The 17,384-nt window shown below is 33.7% G+C and overlaps 1 long non-coding RNA gene across 2 annotated transcripts in view; it reads right to left on the bottom strand.

Moving 5' to 3' along the window:
* Window positions 1–15,083, bottom strand: part of LOC144364861 (uncharacterized) — a 29,503-nt gene extending 14,420 nt beyond the window's left edge. For both annotated transcript variants that reach the window (XR_013422961.1, XR_013422962.1), the window contains exon 1: window positions 14,707–15,083. This is a non-coding gene — a long non-coding RNA (uncharacterized LOC144364861). The remainder of the gene's footprint in view (window positions 1–14,706) is intronic.
* Window positions 15,084–17,384: the final 2,301 nt, after the last annotated feature.

The raw sequence follows: 17,384 nt of genomic DNA on the forward strand, positions 1-17,384 counted from the left end.
ATGTTTGAAGGGTAAAAAATTTTCTTCCCAAATGTAGGCTCTCTTTGCATCTTATTGTTTCTTTTGCTGAGAAGAAGCTACTTACTTTGAGTCCATCCATTTATTAATTCTTGATTTTATTTCTTGCGCTTTAGGAGTCTTGTTAAGGAAGTCAGGGACTAATTTGATATGATGAAGATTTGGGTCTATTTTTTTCTCTATTAAGTTCAGGGTCTCTGGACTACTTCCTAGGTCTTTGATCCACTTTGGTTTTAGTTGTGCATGATGAGAGACAGGAGTTTATTTTCATTTTGCTGCAGATGGATTTCCAGTTTTCCCAGCAATTATGTATTTGGCACCTTTGTCTAGTATAAGATAATTAACTGTATTAATTAACTGTATTAATGTGGGTTTGTCTCTGTGTCTTCTATTCTGTACCATTGGTCTACATGTCTATTTTGGTGCCAATACCATGCTTACCATTTTTGTTACTATAGCTTTGTAGTATAGTTTAAGGTCTGATATTGTGATGCCTCCTTCTTCGCTCTTCTTGCTAAGGATTGCTCTGGCTATTCTGGGTTTCTTATTTTTACAAAATAATTTTATGGTTTTTTTTTTCTGTTTCTATTCAGGATGACAATGGGATTTTAATTGGAATCACATTGAATCTGTATAATGCTTTGGGTATATGGCCAAAATTAACAATATTAATTTTGCCTATCCAAGAGCATGGGAGATCTTTCCATCTTCTAAGGTCTTCTTCAATGTCTTTTTTTAGTGTTTTATAGTTTTCATTGTAGAGATTGTTCACCTCTTTTGTTAAATTGATTCCCAAGTATTCTATTTTTTTTAGGCTACTGTGAATGGGGTAGTTTTCCTAATTTCTCATTCAGAGGATTTACCACTGATATGTAGAAATACTTTTGATTTATGCATACTGACTTTATATTATACTACTTTTCATTAATTGATTCTAGAAGTTTTCTGATGGAGTTTTTGGGATCCTCTAAGTATAGAATCATGTTGTCATCAAATAATGATAGTATTTCGTATTTGTATCCCTTTAATTTCTTTTGTCTAATTGCTCTGGCTAGAGTTTCAAGGAGTATGTTAAATAGAAGTGGTGAAAGAGTGCACCCCTATCTTGTTCCAATTTTTAGAGGGAATGCTTCTAATTTTTCTCCATTTAGAATGATGTTGGTCTTGGGTTTAGCATAGATAGTTTTAGAATAGATAGTTTTTGTTAATATATGTTCTTTCTATCCCTAGTTATTCTAGTATTTTGAACTGAAAGGGTGCTGTATTTTGTCAAATGCTTTCTCTGCCTCATTGATATAATCATATGATTTGTATCTTTAAGTCTATTGATGTGATCAATTATATTTATTGATTTCTGTGTGTTGAACAAACCTTGCATCTCTAGAACAAATCCCACTTCATTATGGTGCACTATTTTTAAACATGTTTTTGTATCCAATTTGCCAGAATTTTATTGAGAATTTTTGCACCAATGTTCATCAGGAATTTTGGTATAAATTTTTCTTTCCTTGATATGTCTCTGCCTGGTTTTAGTATCAGGATTATACTAGCTTAGTAGGATGAGTTTGGAAGGGTTCCTTTCTTATCTATTTTATGAAATAATTTGAGGAATATTGGTATTAATTCTTCTTTGTAGGTCCTGTAGAACTCAGCTGTGAATCCGTCTGGTCCTGATCTTTTCTTGATTGGTAGGCTTTAAATGACATCTTCTGTTTCCTTGCTTGAAATTGATCTGTTTCAATTGTGTATGTCCTCTTGACACAATCTGGGTCAATCATGCCTCTAAAAGTTTGTTGGTATCTTTGAGGTTTTCCATTTTACTGGAGTATGAATTTTCAAAATAATTTTTAATTATCTTCTGTATTTCAATAGTGTCTGTTGTGATAGTTCATTTTTCATCACAAATTTTAGTGATTTTGGTTTTCTCCCTCCTGTTCATTAAAGTGGCTAAGTGTTTGTCAGTTTTATTTATTTTTTCAAAGAAAAAGCTTTATGATTTGGCAATTTTTTTTAGTTGTTTCTTTTGTTTAAATTCCATTGATTTCCAGCCTGATTTAAATTATTTCCTATCTTCTAATACTTTGGGTGTTGGTTTGTTCTTCTTTTTCTAGGGCTTTGAGATGTTAATGGTCAGTTGTTTAATTGTTGACTTTTTCTTTTTTTTTTAAATGAATGATCTTAATGCAATGAACTTTCCTCTTAGCACTGCCTTCATGGTATCCCAGAGATTTTGGTAAGTTGTATCAGAGTACTCATTTACCTTCAAGAACTTTTTTATCTCCTCCCTGATGTATTCTTTTAACCATGAGTCATTCAATAGTGTATTGTTTAGTCTCCAGGTGTTGGACTAGTTTCTCTTTTTAATTTTATCATTGATTTCTAATTTGATTCCATTATAGTCAGAGAGAATGCAAGGTGATATCTCTATTTTAATGTATTTGTTAAGACTTGCTTTGTGGCATAACATATGGTCTATTTTAGTGAACGATCCATGTGCTACTGAGAAGAAAGTATCTTCACTCATTTCTGCATGGAATATTCTATGTATGTCTGTTAAGTCCAAATTATTGATTGATTATTGAGTTCCATTGAGTTTTCGTTTAGTTTTTATTTGGAAAATCTATCCAGTGGTGAGAGAAGTGTATTAATATCACCCAGTATTTGGTTCTTGTAGTCTGTTTGGTTCTTGTAGTTGAGAAGGGTTTGTTTGATATACATAGATGCCCCATTGTTTGGGGCATAGATATTTGTGATTGTTATGTCTTGTTGATGTATGGATCCCTTAAGCAGTATAAAGTGTTCTTCTTTATCTCTTTTCAATACCACTGGTTTGACGTCCACTTTATCTGGAAACCCTTGTTTGTTTTTGTGGTCTATGTGAGTGGTACGTTTTTTTCCAACCCTTTTACCTTCAGTCTGTGGATGTCTTTTTCTGTGAGATGAGTCTCTTGAAGGCAGCATATTGTTGGGTTTTTTTAAAATCCAATCTGTCAATCTATTTCTTTTAATTGATGAGTTTGGGCCATTCACATTCAGGGTTATTATTGAAATATAATTTGTATTCCCAGACATTTTTGATTATTTTTGGTTTTTAACTTGACTTGGTTTCTCCTTTGATTGGCCTTTCTGTTAGTGTAGTTCCTCCCTTTTTTGGTTTTCATTGTTGTTTTTCATTTTCTCCTTCTGGAATATTTTGCTGAGGATGTTCTGCAGTGCAGACTTTTTCACTGTAAATTCTTTTAACTTTTGTATATCATAAAATGTTTTTATTTCATCATCAAATCTGAAGCTTAACTTTGTTGGTTATAAGATTCTTGGTTGGTATCCATTTTCTTTCAGAGTTTAGTATATGTTGTTCCAGGATCTCTGGCTTTGAGGGTCTAGGTAGAAAATCTGCTGAGATACAAATCAGTCTCCCCCCATATGTGATCTGATTTCTCTCTCTTTGGGCATTTAAGATTATATCATTATTCTTTATGCTAGGCATTTTCATTATAATGTGTCTTGGTATAGATCTGTTGTAATTTGTTTACATTTGGTGTCCTGTAGGCCTCTTGTATGTGATTTTTCAATTTATTCTTCATATTTGGAAAATTTTTTAATATTATCTCATTGAAGAGATTGTGCATTCCTTTGTTTTGAATCTCTGTGCCTTCCTCTATACCAATAAATCTTATATTTGGCCTTTTGATGTTATCCCATAATTCTTAGATTTTTCTGTACATGGTTTCTTACCATCTTTACTGTGTGGTCAACTTTTCTTCCTGATTATATACTTTGTCTTCATTATCTGATGTTCTGTCTTCCCAGTGACCTAGATTGTTGGTGATGCTTTATATTGAGTTTTTATGTTATTGTTTCCTTCATTTCAAGGATTCCTGATTGCTCTTTTTTTTATTTTCCAGAATCTCTTTTTCTTGAAGTAATGTTTTGCTACCTGTATTTGCTCCCTTAACTCTTTGTGTGATCAATGGTTGCCTGTATTTGCTCTCTTATTTTTTTTTTTTGGAGTGATTAACTTTTGCCCGTATTTGCTCATGTAAGTCATTCTTTAACTCACAGATAATTTTACTTATGTTTATTCTATACTCCTTCTCTGACATTTCATCAACTGTGATGTCACGGATTCTGTTATTGTAGTATCCTGGTTTGTTTGGGGCACTTTCTTCCCTTGTTTTTTCATATTGCGTATGTGTATTCCTTTCTTACAGCTCAGATCTGAGATACTACAGGTTTTACACTATAATTTTGTACTATCCATGCAGATTATCTGTACCTCACCTTGGTCTTGGGCTTTCAGACCCTTCCAGTGTCCCATGGTGGATGCTACTACAACAAAAGTTGGTGGCAGCAATAGGGGAGGTAACTTGAGATAGCAGTGGAGGTATCCCAAGATGAATGCAACCACTTTCAGAGATGGGGCTAAAAGGGTGAGCATTATACTGGCTTTGGGATGCATGTGCAGAGATGCAGCTGCTTCTACTCCCTGTTGTTGCAAGGAGGAGGCTACTCCATTGCAAGGGCTATGGCAATGGCCTGGGCCTGGGTTCCAGGGTGGATTTGCAGGTCAGTGGAGGAGGTTCTAGTCCTGGGCCTGAGACCCCATGCAGGTCTCAATAGTTGTTTCTTGAGCAACTACTATTTTCCAGACACTGTGACAGATGTAGAGACAGCAGAGTTTTTAAAAATATACTTTTAGTTGTAGATGGACACAAAAAATTATTTATTGATTTATTATCATATTTTTTTAATGTGGTGCTGAGGATCAACCCCAGTGTCTCACATGTGCTAGGCAAGTGCTCTCCCACAACCCCAGGCCCAGGACAGCAGAAATTTGATAGCAAGGAGAAACATATAAAAAAGTAACTACATTGTAATGAGGCAGGCATAGTGAGGTAGCAGAATCTGCAATTTGACATTAGACAAGACAGAATGGAGGGGATGAAATGTAAATGAGAAATTTAGAAAGTAATTTCTAAGGTCTAATATTTAATTCAAGAAATACTAGTGTGACTTTACTATACAACAGTTATTGTGATCAGTGGTGGTGAAAACCCACTCAAAAATTCAGACCTGATTCTATCCTTCCAATGTTTTCAGGCTAACAATCAGCGTAGTATTACAACTAGTAACAGTTGCCAGAGAATAAAGACCTGGGGCAGTAAAGGAAGAGAGGAATGACAGACTGAGGGATAGATCATGGCAAGGTCATCTGGAATATGCAGAGTATATTCAGCCTCTAAATATGCAGCTCCAAAAAGAAGGACCAACTACAAGGAGAAAGAGTCATATCAGAGGGCACGTGGGAATCAATTCCAACACATGAATCCGATAAGATATATATTTTTCGAAAGGTCAGAGATCCAGATAAATCTGGAAAGAGCAAGAATCAGTGCATAGCAAAGATGGCTGAAAAGCACACTGTGCTGATGATTCAGAGGTATTAATTTTCTTTGAAAATAGCAGTTCAGGCCTTCCAGCGATGTCTTACCAAGTTAAAGTAGATTTTTCCTTGGCACTAATAAAGCAAAATGTCAGAACCTATGAGAATGATAGTTTATTTCACTTTACAAAGTCCTCTGCAAATAAAGGCAATGCAAACTGAACCTCATTTGAATTGCTTATATAGAATTTTAAAATGCAGAATTATAGTTCTTTGAATACACTGAAAAGCAAGAAATTATTCGCAATGAAAATGATTTCTTAACACTTTTTAGTAAATTTCAAATTTATGTAGAAGGCTTTTGCTGATAACTTCAACAAACACATTTTGTTTTATAATGTACAATGTTAGACCTTGTATGGATTAGATGATGTTGAGATGTAATTTGATATTTCTTTTCAAGGTGGCTTTGTAGCTTTAAACTTTGAGGAGTCCCTTTTGTTCCCAGGATTCAGCAATAACAAATAAAATACAAAATAGTAAGCTGAACAAATACAGGACTTGCAAAAGGTAAACACCTCTGTAATTAAACATAAAACTACAATATCAGCTTAAATTGTGCATCTACAGTCAGAAGCCTATTAAGGCTAAGAAGCACAATTTTTCTATAGCAGAGAGTAAACATACACCATAGGGGACAGAAGAAATTTGTTAGGCTCAATATATACGAGGAAGATCTAGGCCAGAAAGTCCTCCTATTAATTCTCTTGAATTATATACGTGGGGAGGGAAAAGGACATTGGTAAACCTTCTCAACCAGCTCCCTACCCAGGCTGCCCAAGGATAGCTGTGCTGTACTGACAGAGCAACTGATACTCCATCTGATACTTTAGATAAAATATAAAAACAGCCTCTAGACAATCCTGGACAGTACAGCAAATCAGGCAGATTGTGGAGGATTGTAAACTTTGAAAGGATAACTACATGAAAATATTTTTCCTTTTGTTTTGGCCTTTGATACTGGTGGGAACTTCAAGATCAGCCTTTTGGGATGTACGACCTGCTTACTTTGGTATATCAGGTTGGGTGAGGGAAAGGCAATCTAGGCATGCTCCACTGGGAAGACAAAAACACTAATGAAGCTGAGGTTGTGCACCTGTGTCCCCAAAGACAAAGCATAAACCATTCTAAGACCTACATTTTCTATTTGTCTAACTGGCTAAGAATTTTCCTTACTGCGGAACATATCAACTAAAATTTGTCTACTTGTTTCTATGAAAGTGTAAGCCAAACCAGCCAAGATGTAGGACAGAGGAGGCATCCAGGAATTAGCAGGAAGCAATTTTATTGGCTGCATTCAGACTCAGAGTGGGGCTTTCGCCACAATCAATCAATCCCTCTGAACCAGGAGTTCAGAAAATTTTCGAAATTTGTACCCAGTGTGTAGGGAAAGGGGCTCAGAGGCTCACAATCTGCAGAGTTCACATAAAAGTAGTTTGTTTTTTTTTCCTACTTTCTGGGCACCCAACTCAGGCCAGGTTTTACAAAAATAACCCCCAAGGACCTTTCTATAAAATCAGTGCCTGGGAAAGTGAGACTTTCCCTCCCCTTTTCCCACTAGCTGGTCTCCAAGGACCAAATTCACCATTTACTTTTATCTTTTGGATTATAAAGGACTTTACAAGGATATAACTACAATCATTGGAAATGCAAACGCCTCTGCCTGCGAAGGCCTTGAGTTATTATTTCTTATTGCACTCTGCTTTTGCAAACATAACCCTCACCCCCTCTTCCAAAGTCTTTTGCAGAAATTCTTGTTGATAGTCTAAGAACAATTATAGTGAGCATCTCTGGAGAAGCTTAATTAGATTTTCTCTGGAGGAGGGATGCCTCTACAGAGATACTCTAGATCTTTGGACTTACAGCAATAGCCTAGATGAATTTGAACCTCTTGACCTAACCAGGTTTTTTCTGACACAGCAAATGGATAAAATATTAAGCAGTGTGATTGAATGAGGTCAGTAAAACAAATTTATAAATGAAACAGAACCTAGCCCACAGTCTTAGAGTATATAGACATCAAGTATCCAGGGAAAGAGAGAAAGAGAGAGAGGGAGGGAGAGAGAGAGAGAGAGAGAGAGAGAGAGAGAGAGAGAGAGAGAGAGAGAGAGAGAGACTGAGATGTATGACCAAAGCTCTAAGTAGGAAACAACAAAGAAACTGAAAGAGAAAAGTGATGCAAGAAGGCAAAAATCTTCAACTGTACTAAAACTATTGCTTGTATCAAGTGAAAGAATGGCAAAAAGGACCCACTGAACCTGGATGGAAAGATCATTAGCATCATCTACAAAATGGCTGCCTCACAGAAAGACAAATATCACATGATACTAATCATGTGGAATCTAAAAAGTTAATCTTGAGGGTAGAATGGTAGGTACCCAGGTACCCGAGGTTTCCCAGTAGGAGACTGGTTGAAGGGATGGACAAAGGCTAATTAACAGCTTCTAAGTTTATGGAAAAATAGGCATTCTGGGGTCCTGTTGCACAGTGGTGTGAATGTAGGTAACAATAATGCATTGTACATTCCAAAAAGCTAGAAGAAAAGGTTTTGAAAGTTTTCACCACCAAGAAATTATAGCTGTTTGATACAATAGGTAGGTTGAACCTCTTTTAGCACTATGCAACCTACACATGCATCAAAACATAAATGGCACACCATTAATATGTATAAATTTAAGTTTACATATATTAACTAAAAACAAAAGAACAATTATCTTTAAACAGAGGCTCCAGAAGTGAATGAATAGTGAAAGAAATGTGAGGAAGTTTTGGAGATGAAAATTGTAGGCAAGTGTTTTAGAAAGTTGGGATGACATTGATGACAGATAGTATTTAGAGGAGAACCTGAAATGGAAAAAAGTGCTATTTGTTTTTCCAAAGATAGGAGAGATACTAAAAAATATATATCACATAGGAGAAAGGGTGACCACAAACCCAAAGATTTTAGAAAAATAATGCAATAAAAATAGTTTACATTTACTAAGTTCTTAATATGGACCAAATAGTATTCCTCGGTTCTTTTCATCTATTCTTCAATCTTTTTCATTTTAACACTCCTCTATTAGAGGAAAATGAATCAGAATGTTTAAGAAACTTGATCATGATTTAAACTTGAATATGCTGCCTCATTAGTTTGTAAGCATAATCCTTAGGATGTTTCTCTTTATGAGAAACACAGCAACTAATGTTGAAACACTGACACACTCATAAAAAATTCAAAAATAAGACACTTTGAGTTCTGTCAACAGTTAGCTTCTTCTAAAAATTTCAGCCCCTCAGTAAAATAGATGTAATAAAAATAAATTTTAGAAAAATCAATCAAAATTTGTTATAGGCAAAATAATTGCTTCTCCAGAAAATTCAGTGTAATCCATTAAAAAGTCACTAATAAATTATGGATATAAAATTAAGAATCATGATCATCTATCAAAATTCTACAGAAAAACAATATGCTGTCCATAATGGTAAACAAGACAAAAAAACTAATATTGCTGATGGTCATATTTTAATATCAAAATCACCTTCACATTTTTTCTATTTTGAATTTCAAGATGAATAATAATAGTAAGTACTGATACATGATAATGCTATTATTGAAAATGGAAGAAACACTGTGCTAAATGAAGAAAACCAGCCTCAGAAAATCAAGGATTAAAAGTTTTCTCTCATTTTTGAAAGTTAGAACATAACAAGGAAAATAAAGATGGCACTAAGATAAATATATGGAGATTATCAGTGAAGTAGAAGAGGATAACTAGGGGAAGGGAATAGGAATGGGAAAGCACAGGAAACCAGCTATTCATTCTTTTGGCTGTTTAATAAGTATGGAGATACAGTAATACATTCCACTCCTAAATACACTAAGTAAAGAAGGAAAAATTTAAAAAAAAATTGATAAGTCAGTCAAGTAATTTTCTCTAGTCTCATTTACAGTCAAAATAATTGAGAGGTATGAATGCATCTGAGAGAAGGTGCTTCAAAATTTATTTGAACTGAACTTTTTATAATTTGAACCTTAACATAGTTAATGCTTAAGTCTAACAAGAATGAAATAATACTAAACAATGATAAATGCTTAATATGATTTTTGACAATTTCCTAACCAGTTTGAGAAATTGGGAAATTATTTTAACCATTTGTATTTAGAGTAATACAGTGTATGTTATTATTGAATTAGAAAAGATCAAAATAGAATTTTGTATAATTGTACCCATGTCCCCCAAATTAGATGACAATAAAATCAGAATTTGAAATGAAACTAGATTCTCCATTTCTGCTGGCTGGCCATATCTGCATAAGCTATAGCTAAGGACCAAGTGGCAGTTTCTAACAGTGGGCCACATCCTTCAGTGTTTCGGCAGCCCCCAGCAGCTCACCAATAATCTGTTCTTTCTAGGTTCTTGTGTTGTGGATTTGAAGACTGAAATGCACAGACAAGGATGAGTAATTTTAAGAGTAGGATTTATTCAAGTGTGAATAGAAGCAGAATTCTCACAGGACAAGAGATCCAAGAGGGGCTGCTTCTTGAGTGTGCTAGTCTGGAAGGGTTGGTATAGCACTTAGGCCAATGCTATTTGTGTTAATCAGGGTTTGGAAATATATTAATGTCATTGGCCCAAATTTATGCTAATCATGATTTCGAAAAGTACTAATGCTATTGGTTAACCCCTGAGTCCCAACTTCTATTCTGGTCTGCCCCACTTCCTTTTTTCCTAGCTTGCCTGCAATCCTACTTTCAAAGGAGGTTGAGGTCAGGGGATGGTGGATGCGTAGGAGTTCAGAGCTACAGTGCTGTGTGCAGCAAGCAGCAAGCGTCTACACTGGGCAGGCCACCAACGGGTGACAGGTTAGTGGGCTCTGGCTTACCTCAACCCTGGCTCACTGTGCCTCAGGTACAGGGCAGCAAGGAGTGCTCTGGGAGGCCATAGTCTGCCTCTACTCAATGTCCATGCTTCACCTGCCCCTGGAGCTGCTCGGCCACTCAGCCACTCTGACAGAGAGCTTGCTTCAACAAATCTCCTGCTAGACTGAGAATTCAGCGGGGTAAGTAACTATATCTAATAGTGTAGGGTAAATTTAGAGTTATATCACACATATTTTTTAGAATAGTCTTTGTTTTAGTCAGCTTTTTCACGGTGGTGCCTAAAAGACCCAACCAGAACAAATTTAAAGGAAGGAAAGTATATTTGGGGGCTCACAGTTTTACAGGTCTCAGTCCATGCACAGCAGGCTACATTCCTCAGGGCTTGAGGTGAAGCATAACATCATGGAGGAAGAGTGTGGCCAAGCAGCTCATATGATGATCAGTAAGCAGAGAGAGACTCCACCAGATACAAACACATACCACAAGAACTTTCCCAATGCCTGCCTCCTCCAGCCCTGCCCAGACAGCCTTTAGTTAATCCTGTCAGGGAATTAATTCAGTGATTGGGCTAAGGCTCTCACAACCCAATGATTTCTCTCCTAAACCTTATTGTCTTGTGTCATACATGAGCTTTGGGGAGACATATTACTTCCAAATGATAACAGTTTTATTGACAGATAATTGACCAAATAAAACTTGTATATATTTTAAATACCCAAATTGGTAAATTTTAACATAAAGCTCTATGTATTTTTTTCAAGTGTTTTAGTTTTTTTAGGAAAGTGTGTATTACTCTGGTCCTCTTATTCTATCTTGGCTAGAAATAAGAGTTTCACAAATTTTCTTTTGCAAAAGTTTCAAGAGATATTATTAGTATTTTCCTTTCTTCCTAGATTGTGACTTATAATAATACTGAGTTTATGTGTTATAATTACAGATCATGATTTTACACTGATATATAAAAAGAAAAATGAATCTCTTAAAAAATAACAAAATTTCTTTGGTAGCTCACTTCTATACTGGTTAGTACCTGCTAAGTTTTCAAAGTCAGAAAAAAGATATAATTAGGGAAAGGTAATGGTTGCTAAAACAAAAATGAGTCTGAAATTTCTTAAAACTTAAAAGTGACAAATGTTTTTGGAAGCAGAAATACTATTACCCTGATTTAATTATTATGCAGTGTATATGCGAGTTTGTGTGCATGTGTGTGTGTGGAGAGAGAGAGAGCGAGAGAGGGAGAGAGAGAGAGAATTACCATATTATATCCAAGAAGAATGTGAAAATATTATGTCAACTTTACAAAAACACCAAAGTAAATAGCTCTACTTATATCAAATTACTATAATATCTTTCCTTTTATGTTAACTTCAAATTACATCCATACATGAACTCATTATCACTTCTCTGAGCTGATAAAAACCACACTAAGAAAACTGTAGATCCTGTTTCCCCATTCCATAGTAAGCATAAAACTGAACGCATATAATTGATATGTCCTCATATATTTTCTTGCCATGTCAATGAAGTCATACATTATTTACTGAAAATGTATTAGTAAGAAAAACCAATGATGTTTTTCATGTTAAAATATGTCTTATAAAATGTCTGGTATTTAAAACTTGTTTCACACTAAAGAATATAATATCATTAAGTAAAAAAATGTGAAACAGATGATAAAAGTAGATAATAATTTGGTACATGCAATAGATAAAGTGTCAAGTTACCCAAGAACTTATATTATTAGATTATTCCTGTGAGCTATGTAGCTTAATAACCTAAAAGTATAAAAACAATAATGTTTTTAGTAGAAGATACCTATTTTCTGTATTTCTAATAATTCTCACAACAGGCTTTATTTGTACTCTACCTCCAGGAAATGTTTTCTATTTTTTATTCTAGGCCTATTGTCCCACTGGTTATACATTAAACAATGAAAATATATATATCGAAGCAAAAAAAATGGTATAAGTTTCTTTGAAATTTTTTCCTGAAATTTCACAGATTGTAACCAAAACTTTGGATAAAGACATAAAACATAAATAATATATAACCAATATAAAATTGGAAGGCACTGGGCTGGACATATATATGAACATGTAGAAAAAGCCATATGTCCTCTAAAAAGTTCTTGTACTCTTTTATACACTAATGTAATTTACTTGTATAAAAAATTATGTAAAATTTGAAAGCATATTTAATTTCATTTGTTTTTTTAAAGCATTAAAAAAGTCACTGCTACTTTTTTTGTTCTCTTTTGTGAATACATATGCCATCCTTATTGATCACAAAATCTAAGACTGTCAAAATACACCCATAAAAATCTGGAAGAAATTTATGTACAATATGAAATGGTAAGATTAAGATAAAAATTTCCTAAGAATTAGGAGAGTTAAACATGCATTAATTAATGAATTTGAATATGTACATTATTTCATGGTGAGCTTGCTTCTTGGGGAAGCAAAAAATACTCCAGTAAATAATTAAAATATGAACCTATTTTTGAAAAAATTCTCACCTAAAAATGCATCAGTGTGAACTTCTGTTTGATATACATTACAACTGTATCAGAAAATCTCTATAAAATATAGATAAACCTACTGATATTATTCTGATGGAGTACACATACAGTAGATTCCATGGCTCAATGCCGAATATCATTGTAAGGAATCATTCACACTAAAAAGGATTAGGAGTAGACAAGACTTAGAATGATGCTAAATAAGTAAAAGAAAAAAGAAAAAAATTAAAAAGCCAGGTATTGAAAAAAATGAAGCATACAAGAGGGAAATTAAATTAAGGCCAGAATATAGGGAGTCTCCAAAAAATATGCAATAATAATTCCAGGTCACAGGCCAACACACCCATCACACTCAGCAAGTATTTCAATGATGTTAAAGCATGGCTGGTCTCCCTATTTCCTAAATGTATAAATGCTACATCATTATAATAGTCAGTAAGCACTGAATCCAGTGCTCTGTGTCAGGTAACACAAGATCTTTTCTGGTGCAGTAACATACTTAGATTGACCATCATCTAAATATTGAATCACCAAACATTTGCTCATCTTCCAAATATGAATTCCCATCACATTATAAGAGAGTTAACAATAAGGTACATAATTTTATGACAATAAAATAAAGGGGGATACAATATACTTTAGAGCATTTTTTTAAAGTCTACAATTTGATCTTAAATTTGCCTAGAAATGTAAAATCATACCCACTCCCTTCCCCTCCTACCCGGCCCTATCTAGAGTTAGTCTGTTCCTCCTATGATCCCCAACCCACCATGAATCAGCCTCCTAATATCAGAGAAAACATTCAGCATTTGTTTTTTTGGTATTGGCTAACTTCACTTAGCATTATCTTCTCTAACTCCATTCATTTACCTGCAAATGCCATGATTTTATTCTCTTTTAGAGCACTAATCTCTAGGGTATATAAAGAACTCAAAAAGCTAAGCACCAACATAATAATAATAATAATAAAAAATAACCCAATCAATAAATGGGCCAAGGAACTGAACAGACACTTCTCAGAAGATGATATACAATCAATCAACAAATATATGAAAACATGTTCATCATCATTAGCAATTAGAGAAATGCAAATCAAAACTACTCTAAGATTTCATCTCAGTTGTCAGATTGGCAGTTATTATGAAGACAAACAACAATAAGTGTGCTCTATATGTGGAATAAGAATTGTAATGCATTCCACTGTCATATATAAATAAAAAATATTAAAAAATAAAATAATTTACCAAAAAATACACAGATAAAAATAAATTGCATAAGGGCACCAAAAAATGTAAAATCATTAAAAAAATTTTATAAAGAACAATGTAGAAGGTCTTACTGTGCCTGATTTCACAGCATATACTGTAAGAGCAATCAAGACTGTGTGGAAAATGAGAAAAGTGACACATAGATCAATAGAACATTGAACCCTAGACAATTCAATAAATATATCAATTGGGTTCCAAATGAAAAAATAAATAAATAGTAATTATATCATATATTATACACAAGAATTTACACAAAATGAATCATATAATAATATATCTTATATAAAAATATAATACCTAAAGCTTTCATTTGCTAGAGAAAATTATCAAAGAAAAATTTTGCAAACTTTAGATGGTTAGACAGAAAGCAACAGCAATAAATATAAACTTAATAATATACATAATTTTTACTTCACCAAAATTTAAAAGTTATTCATCTAAAGATACCAGTAAGAAAATGAAATGGCAAAATACAAAATAAAGGAAAATATTCACAAAACATAAATTAGAAATAAATTGAAAGAACACTTAAAATTAAATAATAAAAAGATACAGTACAAATTTTTAAAAATAGGCAAAAGAGTTTAATACTTACAAGAGTATATAAATGGCTTGTGGAGATAATGTAGTCTTCATCATCATGTCTTTAGGGACATGAATCCAAATCACATTGAGATACCATTTCATACCCAGAAGAATGTGAAAAATAAAAACAAACAATTAAACAAACAGGAAATTGAAGAGCCAGTGGGATCCTATCACATAGTTTATAGGATTGTCAAATGCCACACAGACTTCTTACAAATGTTCATCACAGCTCTATTTTAAATAAAAACTATAAATAATCCAATGTCCAACAATATATGAACAAATAAACATGTAGTGATATAGTTATTGAACAAAACAGCAGTTAACATATAAATGTGGAAAAAGTTCAAACCATTATGGTAAGTGAAAGAAGCCAGGCTAAAAAAAAAAAAAATATATATATATATATATATATATATATATATATATATATATATATATATATATATATATCAAACGAACAGGCCAAAAGCAAGATAAAACAGAAGTCAGGGGAGTACATGTTTTATAAATATATTTGTATAAAATTCCAGAGAATAAATATTTCAGCCCATTCAGACTGCTTTAACAGAACTCCATGATCAGACTGGTTTATAAACAGTAGAAATTTATTTCTCTCAATTCTGAAGTCTGGGAAGTCCAAGATCAAGGTACTGGCAGAACAGGAGTATAGTGACCTCTGATAGATAGATAGATAGATAGATAGATAGATAGATAGATAGATAGATAGAGATAGACAGATATATACATATGGAAGACAGAGGCTTTGCTGTGTCTTCACATAGTGAAGGGGCCAAAGAGCTTTCTTGGCACCAATTCCACTAATCAGGTCTCTGCCCTCAGGTTCTAATGATCTCCCCAAATACTCTACCTCCTAATACTATCACCTTGGGGCTTAGGATTTAAACATATAATTGTAGGTGAACATGAACATTCAGATCATAGAAACAAACTAATTTATAGTGACAGAAAGCAGATAAGATATGGGAGTACAAGAGGCACTAATTATGAAGGGGCAAGAGAAGAGTAGAGAAATGGAAATGTTTTGTATTCTAACTGTGGTGATAGTTTCTCAGGTGTGCATGCATATGTTAAAAGTGATAAAACTGTACACTTTTGGTATGTGAAGTTTAGTGACCTTCAAGTACATAAATAAATAAGAGAGAAATTACATTTATTTTGTGGTAGTGGTTAATAGTGAAGAAGATATTTCTAGGAAAAATTGCCTAAATCTGATTTATTACGGCTGATTTTTCCTATAACTTGTATCTCAGAACAACTATTCCTAAAAATTACAGCATATTGAATAATTTTATGCCTCTTTACAAGATTGGGAAGATAACTTACAAAATTGAAGGAGTAATTTTTACCAGATTCTCAATAGAATTTCACCAATGCATCCATATTTAAGCTCGTTTTATCGCTTTTCTAGTAAAAAGAACTAGTAATATTTTCAGCATTATAGGAATGATGCTATTTTTTTAATCCCTATTGTTTTCCAAAATTATTAAAAGCAACTGAATTGTATAATTCACATTGGTGAAGAGGAAAATACATTTTGTCAACATATCTTTTATCTGACTGAGAAATTAGGAAATTATTCTGGAAAGATAGATTCAGTAAAATTTTAAGGGCTTTCAACACATGTCATGGTATAGTTCATGTTTTACCACTGAAAGTTTTGAACAGAACAATAACTTGACCTGGGCTTTTCTTTGAGAAGATTGATCTGGCAGTGGCTTGTGAGAGGATTGTTCTTCATAGAACATTCCTGATGGAATAATAAGTTAAGTGCCAAATTGTCAGGGTCAAACTAGTTAGAAGTATGTTACGGTTTGGATATAAATTGTTCTCCCAGAGCTCCCATGTTAATGTTCAGAGGTGATACATGAGAGCTGTAACCTGATCAGTCCATCCTAGTTTGAATGGACTGGATGGTATCTGCAGGCACATGGGGCAGGACAGGAGGAGGTGTATCACTGGAGGCATGCCTGGAAAGGTTCTTCTTCCTTTAGTCCCTTTCTCTCTTCCCACTCTCTGCTTTCTGACTGCCATGGAATGGAGCAGTGTTCCTTTAACACACCCTTCTTTCATGATGATCTGTCTCACCTTGGACCTAAAACAATGGATTTGACTGAACATGAATTAAATCTTTGAAACCATGAACCAAAGTAAAAATTTTCTCCCCCAAGTTGTTCTTGTTGGATATTTTGGTCACAGCAATGAAAAGCTGACCAACAGCAAAATAGCAGTAATAATAATTATATTTAAATTTGGCAGGGTTTATTTAGAGAGGTTAAAACAATGTTACAATGTTGATTATGGGGCAAAATGCAAAGTAAAAAAAATATAGAAAATTAACATTATTTTCCAGGTCTGAGAGAAGAGTGTCTCCTTTATAGAAATCAAGAGAAAATTCAACCAATCATATTGGTTGAAAGAGTGCAGTCTTAAGTATTCCAGTGTTCAGATTAAGGTTAATTTAGAGAGTCCAAAGATTTTTTTAAGAGAATGTGAGTAGCATTTGTCATTTGGTGGCTGCCCAGTATCTAAATTCCCTCTGTATAAAAGGAAAGGACATTTTTGTTTTACACAAAAATTCTACACAAAAATTCAAATACTGGTTCTCGCATACTCCTTGACTCTACACCTCAGAGACTTCTTTTAAATTTAAACAAACAAATG

This window comes from Ictidomys tridecemlineatus, chromosome 1, assembly GCF_052094955.1.
Source record: "Ictidomys tridecemlineatus isolate mIctTri1 chromosome 1, mIctTri1.hap1, whole genome shotgun sequence".
In the NCBI taxonomy this organism is placed as follows: domain Eukaryota; kingdom Metazoa; phylum Chordata; class Mammalia; order Rodentia; family Sciuridae; genus Ictidomys; species Ictidomys tridecemlineatus.